The 21,244-nt window shown below is 46.7% G+C and overlaps 1 long non-coding RNA gene and 1 pseudogene across 1 annotated transcript in view; one reads left to right on the top strand and one right to left on the bottom strand.

Moving 5' to 3' along the window:
* Positions 1 to 1,783: 1,783 nt before the first annotated feature.
* Positions 1,784 to 21,244, top strand: part of LOC144134657 (uncharacterized) — a 47,154-nt gene continuing 27,693 nt past the window's right edge. The window contains exons 1-3 of the long non-coding RNA XR_013315195.1: positions 1,784 to 1,840; positions 3,429 to 3,461; positions 12,788 to 12,817. This is a non-coding gene — a long non-coding RNA (uncharacterized LOC144134657). The remainder of the gene's footprint in view (positions 1,841 to 3,428; positions 3,462 to 12,787; positions 12,818 to 21,244) is intronic.
* Positions 3,981 to 8,690, bottom strand: LOC144133611 (uncharacterized; annotated as a pseudogene).

Genomic DNA, 21,244 nt, shown 5'->3' on the forward strand with positions numbered 1-21,244 from the left:
TTTTGCATTTACAACTTCATAGAAGCTTCGGACAGTCCGGTCATCATGGCTGGATGCAGGCGCGTACGCCCGTAGCGCATTTAGTTTGTACCTCTTAGTAAGCTTAATCACAACAAGAGCAACCCTTTCTTTAATAATAAGAATTTCTCTGTTTCCAGCTATGTCCTGACCGAAGAGGAATCCCATTTATAATTTTCTTTGGTCAGGAATTTAATGTTAGCAAAGTACGTCAGTGCCATCTGGCACTGTATATGCCCCATCGGTCCTCCTAAGTGCCCTAAGCCCTATGAAATTCCATTCAAGGCCTCTTTATCCTTGAAGAACACTGCTTGACTGGCCTCACTGAATAAGGCTCTAACGTTCAACGTTGCCAGGGTAAGGTTCCTATGGCTGCTTGTCCGGATGTGTAAATGCTTGGCACTCTCCCAATGTCACAAGCGTGACAGCCGCCTTAATCATTTGATCCGCAGCCGCTTGGGAATAAGGGCAGAGCGTTCATTGGAGTATTCATACAGGAGGTCGTGGCAAAATACTACACCAGTGCAGTGAAATAGTAATTTGGTGAGCGTGTGCTTTGTAGGATCTGGTCACCGATCTGAGGCGGCACCCAAGACTTGGTTATGTAATTCAATTGAGACGCGAATTTTTTTTATCCTGTTTAGAACTGTGCGACACTACGATTCGTACCACGGTGCATGCGCGGCGGATGCTCTGCCTTTACACTCATCTCTACTTATATGCTCCCCGCTCGCCATATGCGAACTGTCAAAGGTACTAAGACCAGAGATGTCGTTCCGACAAGTAACGGCTTTTAAGATGTCCCTCTGTAGCAGGTGTCGAATTATCTTCACAGTGGTCTAGCTCCGCTGGATGCCGTGACAAAGATGAACGTCAAAAACTCGTCCTATTTCACGAGCACGGAAAAAGCCGTTGATCATGAAGACATGAACATGCTTGTGGAGTCGGATGTGCGGTTGCTTGTATGAGTGTACATGGTGATCTTGCAGGTGAAGCAAGCAAGCGACATGCTGAGGAAGGCCACTCAGTACGGAGAGGATGCCTTTCAATGGAGCGCACCTATTCCAGCCGTTGTGGTTCGCTCTGGGCAAAATACAATTTTTATGTAAGAGCATCTTTTGCGGGCATACTTTTTGCACACCAATAGGAGCCGCCATATCGGCCACAACAGCAAAGGCTAACATGGAAGTCATCGTGAGCAAGGCTTTCACCCCCTTTTTAGCCGCGGAACTAAACTTTGCTGAGGCACATGACGACCCATTCTGTGTCACTTACAGGAAACAAATCAGCCCTACATTTTTAGACCACTCCAATGACACTGAATTATCACTGGACTTTATCGTTAGGGGAGAGGCCGACGTCTCTCTTCCGCTTCTAGGCACCATTATACTGAGGTCCCCACTTACCTTCTCTTCGCGTCTGCCGAAAGTCTACTCTGTCTGGAAGCTATGTAAAAATGAGTTCCATCGGGACTTCCATCGGCGCTTAGAAGCAGGGCGGGAAGGGCAGTATTCTGAGCTGTTTTTAGACAGGCATTTTTTAATGAAAAGGCAGGAAGTGCTTTTTTTACGCGTCTAGAAACTGCTGGAATTCTCGGAGTTCATCAGCCATCTGAAGATAATACGTATGATACGTATACATATGGCTGTACCTTTCCTTATTAGATCCAGGTTTGACCACCCTTTTTTATTCTGGCGCTCATAGAGCCTGCCGGAAGTCATGTGGAGCCACAGACAATGAGCGGGGTATTCGTGACGAGCATCCACCGGGCACTTGGCTAGAACAGTAAGAAGAAGAAGAAGCAAACTGCGACCCCCTATGGGTAAGTTTCTATTGATTTCATCTCGCGTACAGCAGAGACTACCCTGGCCTCCAGGCGGCCTAAGGTAGCATTCGTATTGTCGCAGGAACCAACGTTCATGTGACGCTAAAAAAAATCTTCTTGGCGCCGCCTGGGAGCTGGCACTCTTGCTTCTGAGCAATATGCGTACTTCCTGCGCTGCTTAAACCTGACGCCAATCTGATAGTGATGTCAGCACTCTCACTAGATAACCTGTGTTTGCAGTTTGCGTATTCTAACCCAAGGTGTGCCCTCCTAGAAAAAGGCGGCTGTTACTGCTGGTGATAGACACGCCGTTGATTTCAAGAAACGAACCTTTCCTGACTTTACCAACCGGTGATGATGCACAAAGGAACAACGTAGTTGTTTGAAACCAGTAAAGCGAAAGGCTTCAGGCTGCACTGAACACTCTCGGGAGCGAGCAGTTGCCGGGAGGCTTCTGTAAGGCTAATCCCTCCGGTAGATTTGCACCGCAAGCACCACCGTGGGTGTACCTACGCATATATTCCTGGTGGAGTACGTTGTCGTGAAGGTGTGAGCCAACGTGTACGCACATGGTTTGGAGTGCTTACAACCCTAGGACTAAGGTGCTCTCCTTTTTATTTAAGTATCTATGAGTGTTATTACCACATACCTACATACGGGCGCCCTGTTCGCGGGCCCAGCTGCTGTGGCAAGCGGTGACCGCCCGTGGGCTTGTATGGCAGTACGCCATACATTTACATGTAGGGGAAATGCACTTCTCATTTCTTCAGACTTAGGAATTTGCTCTTGCAAACTTCGTCCATTCAGAAGCTAACTATTCATTAGACCATTACTGCTAACAAACGGTTGGCTTCTTTCCGGGTTGAGCTATCGATAGTCTTTCGTAATGCCTTCCCTTAATCGCAGAGTTCATGGAGAGCAAAGACTTTTGTAACATTTTTGTTGTCGCTGGTTCGTTCACAGTTATTTTGTAGTGCTTCGACAAGATATGGAGAACAGAACATAAAACATAGTACGTGGCCCCAGCCTCGTGGTTCTCTGCCTTCGTGTGGGTTCCCGTGGTTTCGCTCTCTGAGAGGGAGTCACGTCGTTGAACAGTACCTGCCATCAACCGCTTGTCTCAGCATGGTCACAGGGCTGCCTCTGGGAATTTCGCATCATGTGTGGATGCGACATTTACAACTCGTGCCCTAACAAACATTCTGCGTTATTTTACTACTATACTGTGCACTTTTACGTCGGTCCCGCCTTTCAATATTTCAGTTTCTGAATAAGCCGCTCTCTTTTCCCGGGCAAAATGCGCTCGCCGGCGCTGTTACGCAGCGAAAATGTTCGCAGGTTTGAATTGCAATCTTTCGTCGTCCTGCAAAAAACCACAGAGTTCTACTTAGCTATCGCCGCGACCGCATACCATCTATGCCGTCCACCATCCGGCAGAGCTCCGCAGATTATCTCGTAATGAATTTGACAGCCGGGTTCATGTTGGCCTCATATTTTGTGGGCCACGACATATGGTGTTTGAATGCACGTTGCACACATAAATTTCTTCTGCAAAAGTGTTTCATTGAGCATTTCCTTTTGCCAGCGCTCCTCAGCGAGATTTATCATGCATCCCTGCGTAAGTATTTGGCAGTTAAATTATTCAGCATGATAGATTATCGTCGCTTAAGAAAATATAACTCTTCAATTATTATCAGTTTTGTTCGGTTTACAAGGCGCTACACTGAGACAGGCAATCAGCGCCTGGAACGCCGTTTTGTTGCTTTGCGGGCATTGCTGAGGAGTTTGGCGTGCACTGAAAAGTAAAGTGTAATGCTGTAGCATAGCCATGGCGTGCTCGCAGTAACGCCAGACCAGAGAAAAAGCAGCGCAGTCAGTGAACCAAAAATGAACGTTTATTCATAGGTGTAGGGCGTCTTTATAAGTAGCCTAGTGGCAGGAAGATAGGAAGGAGCACGTGCTAGTTGTGATAGTCCGAACCTCTGAAAGATCGCCAGATGAGGCGATAAAAGGTGCGCGCACGCGCACTTCGAAAACACACATGAAGTTGCAGATTCCTTTCTCCTCAGAAATGAAAGCGTTGCACTGGCTTGCGTTCTCTGGTTGAGCGTCTCAGTTTGTTGGGCGACACCTGTATTCAATGGGGCCACCGGAATATCTCGTGCCGGAAGATCTGGGAACCGGTGCCATTTGGGATGCGCCGAGCAGTCATGCCTTCATCCGGGCTCACCGTTTCTGGATGCTGCAGTTGTGTTGCTTGGTCAGGCTCACTGCAATGTGTGCTGCTTGAAGTTACTGCATGGTTATCCCCTGGTACTTCTGCTCGCGGGCGGACCTGGTCTACGTGCCGCTGGACGACTCCGTCCGACGTTTCCACGGTCACCATTCTCGCTCCCGACGTCGTCTTCACATGGCCGGGCGTCCACTTACTCCCCGCACCGTAAATGCAGGCATAGACCTCAGTTCCAAGTAGTGGCAGCCAGTCATCGTTGTTCTCTTTTGGTCCCGGAAGTGCTGGAGGAAAGCATGTGTCCAAGCGTGAGCGTGTTTGATAGCCCAAAAGCAGCTCTGCTGGGGATTTACCCGATTTTCGCGGCGTCCTCCGGTAGTTAAAAAGCAACCGCACTAGGTTCTCTTCCAGGTTTCCTTCCATCATTTCTCGAAGGCCATCTTTTTTAGTTCGCACTGCCCTTTCCGCCGCGCCATTAGACTGGGGATAGTATGCAGCACATTGACGGTGCACAATGTTGTTGTTTGCCAAGAACGACGCGAAGTCTTGACTGGCAAACTGGGTTCCGTTGTCAGAGACGATCGTGCGGGGTATTCCAAACCTGCTCAAAATGTCACGAAGGCAGTTAATGGTAGTCTGCGTTGAAGTGTGCGACAAAGGTACTGCTTCGAGCCATTTGGTATGTGCGTCGACTTCTACGAGTATGATTTTTCCGCAGATCGGACCCGCGTTGTCAATGTGAATACGGGACCACCTTTCGCGTGTTTCAGGCTAGTTAACGGAGGGGGCCACGGCTGGCATCGGCAGATTTTGCACACAGTTCTGGCACAGAGCAGACAACTCTTCAATATTTGTCAAGGAATTACGGAGGCAGGAACTAATAATACCATTTTTTACAATTTTGGAATGACCTGAGTGGGAAGTAAGGAGCGGTTTAGTAGATATGGGGTTGTACTTCCAGCAGACATGATCGATACTGAATCGCAGGCGCAAATCTAAGAACTGCAGCTCCTCCTCGGAAGGTGCCTCGATGGTGAATTCCAGCCCTGCTCCCCATTTTCTGAAAACCTTCAAAATGTCAGCCATGCGCGTTGTTAAGCGATCGCGTTCAGTAAACACCAGGTAGTCGTCCACATACCTAACGGTCTTTAGGTGTATTCCCGATAGTTCCCTCTCGAGGTCCCTATCCACGTACATCAAAAATATTTCGCTAAGGACCGGGGCGACGCTTGACCCGATACATACTCCTGCCTTTTATGAATACAGTTTGCCCTGCCAACCTACGACGGTCGAACACAGGTAAAAACGGAGTAGCTCTAGGAAGCTTTCAACTGACAGACCACACTTCATGACGAAGGCTAGCTCATCATTATCTTCTGTAATGCACATTTTTACACGTTTCAACAGTTTGTCATGCGGGAGGCTGTAATATAAGTCCATGACATCAATACTGAAGGCGACACAGCTTCCTGGGTTGTGATCCTTCAGGAAAGAAACGCGTAGCGGAATCTGGAATCCTTAATGGATCATTCAAGCACAGGGACGAAAGGTGTCGTTGCAGAAAAAGTGACACATGTTGTTGCCACGTGTTCTTCTCCGAGACGATTGCCCGAAACGGGACGTCGACCTTATGCGTTTTCGCATTGAAAAATAACTCGAGGTGAAGTTTTTCTACTTGCCGACCTGTGTGCACAGCCGTTCAAGGCCAAGGGTGTTGAGAAGCGTCGCGGCTTGCTTCTTGGTCTCCGCTTCCTTCAATGGTGATATCTCGAAGTTCTTGACCACTGCTGCTAACGCTTTTTCTTGGAATTGCTGTTCAGAAAAAACAGCAAAGCCGCCTTCTTTATCCGATTGAACCGCCCTTAAGTCATTCGAACACATCCACTTGGCAATGGCATGTACCGGACTAGGCTTCTTCTTTTCCTCCTTCATGCGGTCAAGGACTTGCACACACTCTGTGATACATCGATGTCTTTCATTATCCTCCACCTGTCTTGCAATTGATCTGCAAAAAGTGTGAGGTAATGAAATTGATCTGCAAAAAGTGTGAGGTAATGAAATTGATCTGCAAAAAGTGTGAGGTAATGAAAAAGAAAAAGAAAAATGCACGGCCATCTGGCGTAGCACGAAGGTGCTTTATACGCACAGTGAACAGACCACGCGGGAATTAATGAAAGCCTTTTATATCAGTCAAGAGGCCAGTTGTGTCAGCAAACCGTCAGTCATTCTTTGTGACAAAGAGATAGCCTTTCTTGGTGGTATTTGAGCGTCGTATGCATCTCTGCCTCTTGTTTTATCGCTTTTAGTGTGACATGGCATGTACTTTGTGTACGTGATTTTTTCTTTATAAACACCAGGTGTTGCCTAATAAACTTTAGTTGAGAGTCAGCGCCCGTCCTGTGTCCTCCTTCATCTTGTCCCACGTTGTTCGCGCTGTTTTACTAAAGATGCATCTATACCAACTCGCCCAAATGAACGTTCTACTTAGCCATATTTCTTGTGCAACGGGCTGTTATTTGTGGGAACTTACCTTTCTACAACCCGGCAGTGATCGCGCCACTCATCGCCGTTTGTGTCTGCCAAGCCAGGAAAGCATCTTGGTACGGGAAGCTAGGAGTGGCTCCCTCGGAAGCCCTTGCCGCATGCGGGTTTTTGCAACCATCCGTCGGGCACAGCAGAAGGTTGTGCCGTATCTTGGCCTCGGAGTACTGGCGACAGGCTCGACATTTCAAGGATTGCTTGCGGGTAGCCTGCGGGCTTACGGACGGACAAAGAGCAGGGAGATCGTTCCGTGGATGGTGCGCACCGTCGGACCGGCTCACCGAGTTCCTTTGGAGTACAGTGCGTCCCCGACTGCCGCCCAAGAAGAAAAGGAACTACCCCCAAGAAGGCAAGGTTTTCATCTTTTGCGATGAACAGGTCCCGCCGGACTTAACTGACGTTCTGAAGCTCGGCCCCAAGCATGCCTTCGAGCCTAGACTAGACAAGGCGGAAAAACTTTCAATGTCAAGATCAATTGCAAGACAGGTAGAGGATAATGAAAGACATCGATGTATCACAGAGTGTGTGCAAGTCCTTGATCGCATGAAGGAGGAAAAGAAGAAGCCTAGTCCGGTACATGCCATTGCCAAGTGGATGTGTTCGAATGACTTAAGGGCGGTTCAATCGGATAAAGAAGGCGGCTTTGCTGTTTTTTCTGAACAGCAATTCCAAGAAAAAGCGTTAGCAGCAGTGGTCAAGAACATCGAGATATCACCATTGAAGGAGGCGGAGACCAAGAAGCAAGCCGCGACGCTTCTCAACAACCTTGGCCTTGAACGGCTGTGCATACAGGTTGGCAAGTGCAAAAAACTTCACCTCGAGTTATTTTTCAATGCGAAAACGCATAAGGTCGACGTCCCGTTTCGGGCAATCGTCTCGGAGAAGAACACGTGGCAACAACATGTGTCACTTTTTCTGCAACGACACCTTTCGTCCCTGTGCTTGAATGATCCATTAAGGATTCCAAATTCCGCTACGCTTGTTTCTTTCCTGAAGGATCACAACCCAGGAAGCCGTGTCGCCTTCAGTATTGATGTCATGGACTTATATTACAGCCTCCCGCATGACAAACTGTTGAAACGTGTAAAAATGTGCATTACAGAAGATAATGATGAGCTAGCCTTCGTCATGAAGTGTGGTCTGACAGTTGAAAGCTTCCTAGAGCTACTCCGTTTTTACCTGTGTTTGACCGTCGTAGGTTGGCAGGGCAAACTGTATTCACAGAATGCAGGAGTATGTATCGGGTCAAGCGTCGCCCCGGTCCTTAGCGAAATATTTTTGATGTACGTGGATAGGGACCTCGAGAGGGAACTATCGGGAATGCACCTAAAGACCGTTAGGTATGTGGACGACTACCTGGTGTTTACTGAACGCGATCGCTTAACAACGCGCATGGCTGACATTTTCAATTTTTTCAGAAAATGGGGAGCAGGGCTGGAATTCACCTTCGAGGCACCTTCCGAGGAAGAGTTACAGTTCTTAGATTTGCGCCTGCGATTCAGTCCCGATCATGTCTGCTGGAAGTATAACCCCAGATCTACTAAACCGCTCCTTAGTTCCCACTCAGGTCATTCCAAAATTGTCTTCAATATTTCTGTCGAGGCCTGGCCCCCAGAACAAAGAACGTGCGACAGATTTCATTGCCGGTGAACCCTGGTGCGTTTCATGTAGAAAATTCAGCACTCGCTCCCTAGCTTCGGTTAGTATTATGACCGCAGTACACCAGTTCATGTGCTATGGATAGTTCGAGCTTACGGTCAAAAAACGGCAGTACGGCCCGGGTCATTCCGTTTGCGTTTCTGGGCCACCCATGTAGTATGTACCATTTGACCTCGACTAGGACATGGTCAGAAGACGTTATTGCCTTCAGCTCACGCGTTGTTACAGCGCCATAATTCAGCTGGTTCAGCGACAGCACATATTCGGGCACCTCACTGTCGTTGTCAGCTTCCAGAGATCGCTGCGGAAGTCGGCTCAGGGCGTCAGCGTTCAGCATATGTCGTCCTGGTGCGTACTGTAGCCGTACCGGTAGGCTCCCAGGTGGAGCGCCCTACGTTGTATCCGAGCGGCGGCCATTGGGGGCGTCATCTTGTCTGATCTCAGCAGGCCCAGCAATGGCTGATGGTCAGTCACCAGGGTAAATTCCCGACCTAGAAGGTAGTCACGGAATTTCGTGATGCCGAATACTCGTCCCAGTGCCTCCCGCTCGAGCTCTGAATATTTGCGCTCCGCCTGCGTTAATGTTCGCGAGCGAAACCCGATGGGCCTGTGATCGTTACCAGTCGTGTGAAACAAAACAAGTCCCACACCGTACGTACACGCGTGACATTCAAGTTTAAGTTCCTTCGAAGGTTCGAAATGAACGACAACCTTGGCTATTTTAAGGTTTTGCTTGGCACGATCAAATGCAAGCTAAAATTTTAAGGCTGTTTCCATTGCCAGCGTGCATTATTTTCAAGCAGTTGATGCAATGGAGCAAGTGTGGTTGACATGTTCGGCAGAAACCTCGCGTAAAAAGTAACCATACCCAAAAACGAACGTAGCTCGCCGACATTGCATGGGCTGGGTGCCTGCATGATAGCGACAAGGTTGTTCTCTGTCGGATGAAGCCCATCGCGATCGATGCGATGTCCTAGATAAGTTACTGCTGGACTGCGCAACTTGCACTTATCGAACCTTAGCTTTACCCCACGCTCTCGGAAGCGCTCCACGACGTTTTTCAGCCTCTCACCGCTGTCACTCGCTCTTTCGGAAATGAGCACATCGTCCAGATAAGCCTGCGCTCCTGGATAGCTAGCCAAAACCTCATCCATTATTCTTTGGAATATCGCGGTCGCCGAGGCTATCCCGAAAGGAAGCCTGTTGTAGGAAAATAGCCCTTTTGGCGTGTGAATGACGCTAGCTTTCTTAGCGTCGTCATCTAGCGCCACTTGACTGTATGCATCCCGTAAATCCAGAGTGCTGAAATAGTCCCCATCGTGTAGTTGGGCAAACATATCCTCAATGATTGGCAAAGGGTATTGCTCAGTTGCACACGCTTGATTTACTGTGGCCTTGAAATCGCCGCAGACCCTTACTGTGCAGTCTTTCTTAAGCACTGTGACTATGGGCGTGGCCCATTCAGAGTGTGCCACCGACGATAATACGCCCAGAGAAACTAAACGGTCTATTTCAAGTGGCACTCGCTCACGTAGCGCGTATGGAATGGGTCCGGCCTTACAGAACTTGGGTACGGTGCCTTCCTCCATGTGCAGGCTGGCTGGAGGACCTTTGGTTAGTCCCATTTCCTCGGAGAACACGTCGTGGTAGTCATAGAATATGCTGTTCACACTGGATTCGCTTGCTTCTTTTCTTGACGCTGGGTCTTCGACAAAACGAACCACCGGAGCACCTGCGGTGTTCAGCGCCTCGATTAAATCGCGTCCGCAGAGGCCTAGTCCCGCGCAGTCCAACACAGTCAGCGCATACTTTACTGTCGCCACTTTATGACAAACCCGGAGCTCGAGCTCCCCAAATACTGGAAGGCGTCCTGTGTAGGAGGATAAATTCAGACTGGGCGGTTTCAGTTTCGGCCACTGTCCGCGACGCTCATCGTACAGTTGACGCGGAATAACACAAACGGGGGACCCGGTATCGACTTCCATGCTTAGCTGCACACCGCCCCAAGCAAATGTACGGCGGATCGGCGGTTCCAGACAGCTTTTTCGTTGTGATACCAAAGTCCAAATGTGGGCGGGTTCGTGTTCCTGGTCTGCTGAGGTTTCCGTCCCCAAGAGGGCGTTAGTTTGCGCCGTCCTCGCCGTGCCTTGTCTTCGAGCCCCGCGGCTTCTACATTTCCTTGCGAGGTGCCCTTGTCGTCCACAGCGGTAACAACGAGCGTTAGACCAGAAGCAACACGCGTCATTATGTTTCATACTACCGCACCTTGAGCATTCTTAATGTGCGGCAGCCCTCCTCTCGTCCAGCAGAGTTTCCTTCTGATGCGCCTGTGCTTTTAACGCAGGTGTCGTTGCCGGTCCGATCACGCCTTTTACTCCACTGTCCGCAGCCTCAGCTGCAAGGGCCATTGTCTCAGCGTCTTGTAGCGTTAATTCCTGCTTTGCCAGTAGCTGCTCCTGCAGGGCTTCTGACCGTATGCCACACATAATGCGGACTCGTAGCATGCGATCCAAAGCACTGCCAAAATTGCAGTTGTCAGCTATACGGCGAATGTCTACCAGGAATTCATTAATCGGCTCGCCCTCCGCCTTACAACGACTGAAGAACTTGAAGCTTTCGGTGATTTCGTGTCTCTTCGGACTGTAATGCTCACTCAAAAATTTGACGGCTTCTTCATACGTAAACGCATTTGGTTTGGCGGAGTTACCTTTCCTGCCAGCACTTGGATCGTATGCGAATTTAAAGCGGCAACCAGCAATGCTCTTTTCTTAGTCGAGTCTTCAATTGCATTAGCTTCGAAGTATGCTTCTATCTTAATAAGGCACGGCTGCCACTGATCTTTGCCTTCTTCGAAGTCCGGAAGGTGGTAAGCCATGATAACCTTGCTTTCTCGGTTCTGCGTGGGTTCCTGTTCAGTGTCGACTTTCACTGCATGGGCGATGTCCATCCTAGTCGCCACTGTTGCGTAGCCATGGCGTGCTCGCAGTAACGTCAGACCAGGGAAGCAGGAGCGTAGTCAGTAGAACCAAAAATGAACGTTTATTCATAGGTGTAGGGCGTATTTATAAGTAGTCTAGTGGCAGGAAGATAGGAAGGAGCACGTGTTAGTGGTGATAGTCCGAAGCTCTGAAGGATCGCCAGATAAGGCGATAAAAGGTGCGCGCACGCGCACTTCGAAAACACGCAGGAAGTTGCAACAAATGCCATAACTACCGTTTTATTCACTGCAAACGTGTGTACACAATCAGAAATTGCAATAGAATTCGGCCCAAATTTTTCCAAATTTCCTTGCCTACCTGTCGCAAGAGCATCATCTTACACCCACTAATATTACTGCGGAGCTCCAGCAGTCGCGAGAGTGCCACTTCCTTTGTGACGACCGGAGACTGCTCAAGAATGCGGAAATGAGCAGCCATTGAAAACAATTTCCGTTTTCGCGATAACTACCTGTCCTAAAATGCAAGAATTTGCTCCTGTATCCCTCAATAATTAGAGGCTATGAAAATAAGTAATGAATACACGTTCTAACGATAGTAATTATTCCCCTTAGTTTCTAGACTCGGTATCCTTTCTTATCACGTGCTATTTCAATATGGACTCTCCTACACTACTCTTACGAGTTTATGTGTTCACAAGTTGCTCGACTAAATTCTTTTTTAGTAAGGTACACAACTGTCAGCGAAACTTCTTTTATTGAATGACACATTGGCAGTAGGTTCGTTCATTACAAATTTTAGTAATCTTCGGAGACCGTAGCGATCATCGGAGACCTGGGCTCCTAGACCCATTTCATGAACAGATTAAGTTTGGGCCGCTGTTTAAGCGTTGGCCGCTACCTTGCATGAAGTTTTGATACGGAGGTTTCTTGCCGTACTTGATTCCTTGCTGGGGACATTCATGTCTATATTAAAGCCTGCATGCAGCAGACTGGTAATCACTTGGATTCTCCTGTTGGCTGTTCCTTATACCTAATTGGAGTTTGCGTCCCACTTCACACCACTTCACAAATGTGTGTGCCCTAAGGCGGCTGTATTCAGCCACTTCTTTTAAGTACGTGACCGCTAAAATTTTGACTATATCAGTGGACTAAAATTTTCTCCTAGCGTAATCAGCATTTTCTGCCGATGAGAGGTAAGAAAATTGCTACAGTATTACCGTCATTTATTTATTTGCGTTAGCGACTTTTTATCAGCGGGTGTCGTTGCGGCGACAGACGGCACAGTTTTATGGTATAACTGGTGGTGTCTCTGTTCAGTTATAGTAGGAAAAATTGACTTGCATGCTTTCTGGTCATTTAATATTTGTTGTACTTTTTTTCACTGGTAATGACAATATTTCATAACATTTTGTTGTGTGACTATAATCTTCCTAGTAGTGCGTTGTGACTAAGTCAAATGTGTGCAAATAATGAAGACTTGATGAATGCCTGCACAAGCTTTACAGCGTCATCCTTCTGACGTCAGAAGTTTTGTGTACTTAACAGACATGTTCGTCTATTCCTTTTCTTTCCATAGACCCCATTCAGCCCGGTGAGCCATTACCAGGTAATAACACTAGCTACAATACGCAACAGGAGAGGCGCTATAGGAGTTTCTCCTCACAACTTTCAGCCATGACTCTGTGCGCACGTTCATAGCATTACGTTGTAATTTTTATTTGTGTTTTGAAAATAACTCTGTAATTTAACGTTTTCTCTTTTTGCAAGCTGAGCGAATCAATCAGCCTTTAAATATGACACTCATTAAAGCAAACCTCCGAAAGAAACGAGTCATTTTTCCTTTCAAGACTTTGTCTGCACCTCTGCAGTGTTTTCACAATAGAAAATATTTGCAATATTTCATATAGATCGGCTGAATTACCACTACTGAACTTGTCGCGTCATCTGCGTCAGTGAGTTTTTTTTTGTTTTTTATTGAGAATTCGTCTTAACTCACTTACAACAAAACAATACATCCTAAACAAGTTACAACGCAGCCTCAGGCGTTTTCAACCTTTGGAAAAAGGTTGGTTATAGTTAATAGTCTTAATACGGGGAAGGAATACATCTACTTAGGGCAGGTAGTGACCGCTGATCCGAATCATGGGACGGAAACAACTAGAATAATAAGAATGCGGTGGAGCGTATATGCCACCTTCTCGAAGATCATAAAAGGCAGTTTACGAATATCCCTCAAGACAAAAGTATGCAGCAGCTATATCTTACCGGTACTTACCTTTGAGGTAGAAACGTGGAGGTTCCCGAAAATGATTCAGCTTAGTTAAGGACAACAAAGTGAGCTATGGAAGGAAAGCTGATATCTGTAACATTAGGAGAACGGAAGCGGGCAGAGTGGATGAGGGAACAAATGCAAGTTAACGACATCCTGGTCGAAATCAGGTGGAAGAAATGGGCTTGGGCAGGGCACGTAATGCGAAGGCAAGATAACCGCTACTCGTTAAGGGTAACAGCGTATATTCTAAGAGAAGCCAATCGTAATAAGGAGCGGCACAAAGTCGGGTGGGCGGATGAGACTAAGTTAGCGGGGATACGGTGGCCGCACCTGGCAAAGGACAGGGTCAATTAGAGAGACATGGGAGAGGTCTTTGCCTTGCTGTGGGCGTATTGAAAATGATGAAAATTATGATTACGGCTGTACTTCTGGTTGCTGCATAGATAACAGGCGCATGCACATGCGCCGCACTCACGCCTACATACTCACGCGTGTATGCATGCATGCATGCATGCTTTCACGCACGCATGCTCGCACTCAAACATTAATTTAGACTACGCCTAAATAGCTCTACGAAAAGTTACTTATTCCTCACGTGGATAAAGAAGCACTCACCAAGACCATCGAAGAAGCAGTGAAGTTAAAAGCACTAACTTTTCGGCAGGGATAGGAGTTCCCTACTTCACATTGGGACGAAAATTCACGGGTCGTTGCTTATCAAGGATTTACGAGTAGATTACCCCACTTCCTTTTTTTTCTTCAGTCCTCTCTTGTATCTGTAGGAACTTGATGAGGAGAGGATAAATATTTTTTATTTTTCTGGATTACGCGCGGAATGCTGCTCATTTTTGCGGTCACTGTTTTGCTCTAACTGAGAGTTAGGAGCCACAGTTCTATTAATGCAAAAGCACTATTCCGATGGGTAATCTCCAAGCAACATATTGCGATGTATGTGGGTTTACGCCAAATAAATAAAGAAAATTCATATTCCCGCAACTTGGTTTCGAAAACCGCGCCTGCGCGAACCGATAAGCTTCAGTGGCCCGTGCACGAGAGCACTATTGTAGTGCCGAGCCAATGACGCCTCGCGTTGAACGTACTCTCGCGCGGTGCATCGCACGTCGTTGTCTTTATCAATTAATACTACTATCACACTAATATTTCCACCAGACGCGCCGACGACCCAGCAATGCAAATCCATGAGCCAACCCTGCGAAACACATGCTTTCCCACGTCTGCTCGGTTTAACTACGTTGGCTACTACTTTTTCTTCACGTCTCGTTCATGTTCCTTCAAATCTTGTTTGAAATCGCCTCTCGTGCCTACCCATGCTCTTTCGCAGCCTCCGCAGTAAGTTTTTTGCGTCATCCCAGGGCAGTTTGCTTTAGGGAGTTCACCACACCTACAAGTCAGTCTCCTAGAATGCTGAATGAACATGGGCCACTTGGACTTCGTCTATCAAGGTTGAAAGAAATTTTCGTTGACGCCGTGGGTAGAGGGGAATGGCCGCCACTTTTCATTTTGTGTTGGCTTTGGTCGAGGGGCAGCAGCAAGAGGGTCTTGCGATAGAAGCATCCCCGTTACCTGTTTCTTGTACGACTTTCTTTTGTTTCACTGGTTTTCTCCGGTCGTTTGTTCGGTCTGGAGCACAAGAGGACTCCAGCCGTTGCACCGCCGACAGAGTCGACGTCCTGTCCTTCTGTAAGCCTCGACCTTCAAAAATTAATGTGAACCGCATAGTGTCCGTGCTAAATGAGCAGTCCCTTTGTGTCCTCCCTTCCGACAAAGAGGGAGGTTTTGCTGTTTTCAGCCATGATTCCTTTAATGAGAAAGCCCACCTTGCTGTCACACAGGTTTTTAACAGCAGTAAAAATGGTTGTTTTCAAAAGCTTAAGGCTCAAGCTAAAAAGCTATGTGAAAATCTCAATCTTGATAAAGTGGCAAAAAAGCATTGATAATAGTAAGCACCTTTTCCTACAAGTATTTTTCAGCGCAAAGACTCATGAGATTGACATACCATTCAGAGTCATCATTTCTGAACAAGTCCCTCAGCAGAAGTCTGTTGCTGTTTTTCTTAAAGAAAAGCTAAATGTATTGTCCGTTAATGGCCCATTTCTTGCAAGAAGTTCAAACGAAGTCGTTAATGCTGTGAAATCTCTGAATGACAGGAGTTTTCTCGGGTTTTCCATTGATGTCAAAGACTTGTATTACTCTTTTCCCTATGATAACCTACTCAGCATTGTTGAAGAATTCATTCTTCATCACGGTGCGGTTGCTTTTCAAAATGAATCTGGCTTGTATGTTGAGAAAATTTTGGAATTGCTTTCGTTCTATCTCCACTCCACCTTAATTAATTGGCAGGGCACTCCTCATATTCAAAAACAGGGAGTGTGTATTGGGTAGTGCTTGACCCCTGTACTGAGCGACCTATACCTTGCACATTTGGATAGGATTCTTCAAGATCGACTTGCCACTTCATGTGTGGTAAAAGTTTTTAGATATGTTGACGATTTTTATTCCTTATTGACTGTACTCCTTCGCTCCTTGAGAAAGTCTCAGCGGACCTTTTTGCCATTGCACAGGGGTGCTTTCTCCCGCTAACGTTGACAAGTGAAATTCCCACTGACTCAGAGATCCAGTTTCTTGACATCCGCATTAAGTTCATGGACAATCACGTTTGTTGGTGCTATTCACCCCTAGCTAAGAAACCTCTTCTGCCTTACAAGTAAGCTCATTCAATACTCGTAAAACGAGCATCATTAATCTATTCATGCAAAATGCTCTCGAAAAGTCATGCCCTCATCTTAGCAGCTAGAGCTTTTGAGTACAACTTAGAAGATTCCTCTAAGCAGGGTATCATAATGATATCTGCGTTTCAGTGGCAGAAGGTTTGCTTAAGAAGAAGCTTCAGAAAGAAGGAAGAGTGACAGATAAAACGCAAGGCATGACAGCTGTCATCCCCTATACCCATGGTCTGTCGCACAACCTAAAGAAAAGAGGAAAGAAGGCAAATGCTCAAGTGGTTTATACAGCCCCAGATAAAGTAAGTGCCATTTGCAAAAGGTCCCTGCCCGCCGAACAACGTTCCCATTATGCGAAGTGTAACATTCGACACCGAAAAAGATTTGTTAAGTGCACTGAGTGCATCGTTTACAGCATCCCGCGGTCCTGTGGCAAGCAGTACGTGGGACAGTCCGGTAGGTGCCTCAACGAAAGGCTTCGTGAACACAATAACAACATAACAACAAGTCGATAACGGGCAGCAACATGGCCGTGCACTGCAACGAGTGCGGGTGCGTGCCATTTCAGGATAAATGCTCTGTCGTTGGCAGAAGTAGAGATAAATTGACTGGAGAAATCTTTGAAGCTACACAGATAGCTACTTTGCATGATCTGTGTGTCAGCGAGCCTTCCATATTCTTATCTAAACGCGAATTGAGATTCTTAGGTTTCCAATAACCTTTATCTTCTTATGCCGTTTTTCCTTTGAATTTTTTCCTTACATTTTTTTTCCGGTTCCCAGCCTTGGCGCATGCGCTTGGTCGTTAGGCTCAAGTCCTGGTCGACACGATTTTGTGTTTCTCCTTTAGTCGGAAGTTAGCGCTCGTGCTGTGTGTTCTGTCTTCGTCGTTTTGTTTTCGCGCTCCTTTTCTCATGGACAGTCTGATATCTCAGTTGAATGAAGCCAAGGCGACGGATCACGACTGTCCGATTGAGTGCGTTCAAAGAAAATTTATGTATCTCCTTTCGAGTAGATTTCTTGTACACAGACGTCGGCAAACGATTAGTTGATTGCTGGATTAGGACGTCGTGGGAGGGAAGATATCCGCTGACTTCTTTCGTTGCGAAGTGTGTGCTTTCTTGAACTGAGTTGAAAAGCTACGGAATCCTTTCAGCGTTCAGTCGTCGCTTGGTGCAAAAGCAGTCATCTGCGTACCATAGAAATAACTCGGTCAGCTAGACGAATGAAGCAAACGTTCAGCTCAAGATGGTTTCCAGGACCAGGTTGGCACAAGCGAAGAAAATAAAAGCCATCTTTGCAACCAGAAGCCTCATTTATAGACAGTCTTGCTAAGTGTAAAATACTTATCCTATAGGGAGAATTTGAGGACCCGGCAAAGGTCGTTGTATTGCAATGGGTGTGCGTTCCGACAAATAGTAGTCGTTGATTAGAGCCTATGTGTATACTCAAATTCTAAGCCGAATTAGACACATATGAACGTAGATTTAACGTCGAACGACAGCATGGAGTCGGCTTTTGCGTCTATCAACGAGTCAATATAATGTATTGAATATTTGTCGTGGGAGTACGCACGTCCGCTCAAAGGAACAAGCAGCCTGTGCAGGCAACCACGCATTGTCTACAGACTGGGTAAGATCAACAACGAGATGTAGCGGCTCATTTCTGGTGTAGCTTGAGTGCACCAAATATGCAAGGCGCCGAGCCGTTGTGGCGGAGGACCTGACAGTAGAGGTAGTTTTTATCAGGATGGTGGAATTTTAAAACATCTTGGAGAAGTATGTTTACATGACTTCACGCAGAATAAATTACCACAAAATTTGACGAAACGGAATACACTTGCGCGCATTAAAAACTGGATAGATATTTGAGCTGACAACACGAGCATCTCAAAAGGACCCAACGTGTCGTCTGAAAATAACATACAGTTAACAAAAAAAAGATCGATCAAAAACCAAGAAAAAAATGGTGCTGCAACAAAAGAAACACCAGTCTTACCTTAACAGGCAAGCAATATTCTTTGGCTGCAGAAACAAACATGCGGTGCTGAAGTTTACATCGCCTTTCAGAAAATGCACAATGCTTCAAAAATCTCTCGCCTATTTTCTCCATTGTCTCTTTTCTAAGTATTTGCAATGATTGAAAATTGGTTTCCAGGCTTGATTGGGTTGGGTTCAATAGAGTGATTTAGCATACCGGAGGAGCATACTAGGGGACACGTACACCGGTTTTACGCACACGAGCTGCGCATGCGCAGTGGTAAGCGTGCACCCGGATAAGATCACTGCGCGTGCGCAACAGGCGTCCGTAAAACCGGCATACGTCACCGCCTTTATGTGCCTCCGGTATGCTAAACCTCCCTAAGGTGTGTCTAAGTGGCTGGTCGTGCCACGCTCTACATGCCTCATCTGCTACCGCAATGGCTAGTTCATACACCTTCCCGTCTGTTCGATACAGCATAGCCCGCATAACGGCCTCCCTCTTTGATCGTCCTGCATTTTTCGCAACATTTCTTTTTTTCTTATCTCCTTCAGAGCATTTTTTGCATCTTTTCAACTATTCTTTATGTGGTGTCTTGGCCCAGCGTGACATATGTCGTTGCAACCAGCAAGAGAGCGAACGGTGTTTAATTCGAGAGCGTCAGAGCTTCGTGATACAGAAACCCCTGCCATGTTCGATGTCACAAAAGTCGCCGATTGATGGAGAAAGGTCACTTGACCTTGTCACGTAATCATAACTTGCCCTAACCATCCACCACGTTGATTGGTTCAGAGAGGTTACGTTATCTTGTGACGTGATCACAGCTTGTCCAACATATCGTGAGCAGCCTAGTTTCAAAGCAGCAACCTAGGTCGAGAACTGAAGAAAAACAAATCCCATGGAGGTGAGTGTCGCCATCGTCCGAGCATTGCGAATACCTGCCACTGCAGCAAACAATTAAAATTTTCTGGTTGATAGAACTAAAATTGTATTGAAACTGACACAAACAGGCGCAAAAGTTGCAAAAGAAGATGGCACAAAATGTGGTATTGCATTCCACTCTCCAGGTGACTTAAGTGTCGCTGTAGTGTTTTCACGTATTCCACATAGTATAGAGCGACTGCAACCTGTTAAAACAACGACCAAAGCAATAAACCGGACGCGAGATAGTCTGCTTGGGATACACATGCGCTTCACAGGCATCTTTATCGTTGATAAGCAATGGGGCATTACTTTTCGTCCCACAGTGAACAAGCCAACCCTGCGAATGCAGATACGTCAGTGATTTTGCACCTCTTTCATTTTTCTATTCCCATGGCGAGTCCTTGCGCCTCCATATGCAGGAAGAATTGAACCAGACAGGCTTCCGTCAGGAAGTGTATTATAATGTGTGGCTTCGTCATACGCCACGGAGGATTTCGTGCTTTTAACCTTCACCGTGGCCCAGAAACGTCCTGTAGCTCATCTTTGAAGCTACGGAGATCGGGTGTGGTAGATGCATACTCATCAAGTCGGGCAAAAAGTTATAAACTCGTTGTGTCAAACGGGAGCCACGCGTTTAATGTTCCATCAAGGTGTGCAGCAGTACAGCCGGCCAAATCTTCAGCTTACGGGCCTGACGGCTGCGTTTCACGTACTACTGCAGATTTCGTCGAAGAAAACTTGCGATAATATCAAGTCTAAGCGTAGACTCACTAAGCCCCTGCAAAATTGAGCTTTCCGCAAGTTTAATTGCTTCGTCGCAAAGCGCAGGAGAGCAGAAAAAGTGGCAGTCACGCACGCCAGGTAAAGATTTAGGCGGCTGTAGCTCCTGAGTGCGCATTTGTTTTGTTACGGCATCTCTGCTTTTCGGAACACTGTGCACAAGCTCTGGCATACTTTAGCCGCATGATACTGCATACCAGGGATTGTGTGGCCTTTCTCCGTCCATCTTTTGCATTAAGAGTAAAGGTGAAAAATGAGGGATTATGACCCGCTATCAGCCAATGAGAAAAAAAAAACTCTGATTGTAGCATGCCTTTAGCTAACCATAAAGAGCTAGACATCAAGAAAAATAAATAATTTTAAACAAAATCTTTATATTAAGTCTGCCCTCTTAGAGTCAAACGCTGCCCTAAAGAACCGCTGTAGTGCTTTTAAAACAATATTGCAGCAGAGCTTACCGGCTCAGCGCTCTAACCAGCGAAAGCCCTTACAGCTTGGTTTAGCCATGTGGACCTGTCTTAGTCCGTGGAATGAACTACATAGTCAGTCATGGGAGAAAGCCTAGCCATGCTCATCTGAATCAGTGAAATTGCAACATGTCGCCACCTAACTCATCTCCCTTCTTTTTCTTACTTGCTCTCTCTCTCCATTCTGAACAGAAAGAGGGGGATTTCCTTCTCTCTACTTTCCCACCTGCCAACTGTGGCAGGTGGTGAAGGTTGCTACCGCTTCCAACGGTTGGCACTTGGTAATTGAAGTCGCCTAAATTAAAATAACTGTATTTATATGTTGAAGTGAAATAATTCAATAAGTAATTAAAGTTGACGGCATGTTGTAGATTCTACGGTAGAATTCTGGGTTATAGGTAAACTAAAGCCATAAAGGACTTCGATTTAAAACGTCCGTGCACATGCCACCATCACCATTTGAACCCCGTACATTCTTCGTTCGGTACATGTGAGCTACCGCTATTGGACCACGATGGCCGGCTATTACCAAACGACGTACTTCATTGACTTACGTTTTCTTGATAGTGTGGCCTTTTTGTATTCTCTATTTGCAACGGAAAATTAAAGCATGCTTGCGACATGCATTGGCCGCTGCATAATTCAAGTGCTAGTGCCATAAAACATTGACCACATTTTGTTATTGTGGATGCATTTTCGTCCACGAAGCAGTAACTTCCCGACGTCTTCTATGTGTACCGCTTTCTAAAGAACACAAAGTTGGCAGTCTAACGTTTCGATGATCCTCAGTGTTGAGATGTCTTCCCACTGAGTGCCCTTCTTATCATGCCTTCCTTTTTCCTCCAGACGACACGAACTTCGAGCAACCAC

The sequence above is a fragment of the Amblyomma americanum genome, chromosome 5 (genome assembly GCF_052857255.1).
Source record: "Amblyomma americanum isolate KBUSLIRL-KWMA chromosome 5, ASM5285725v1, whole genome shotgun sequence".
Classification (NCBI taxonomy): Eukaryota; Metazoa; Arthropoda; class Arachnida; order Ixodida; family Ixodidae; genus Amblyomma; species Amblyomma americanum.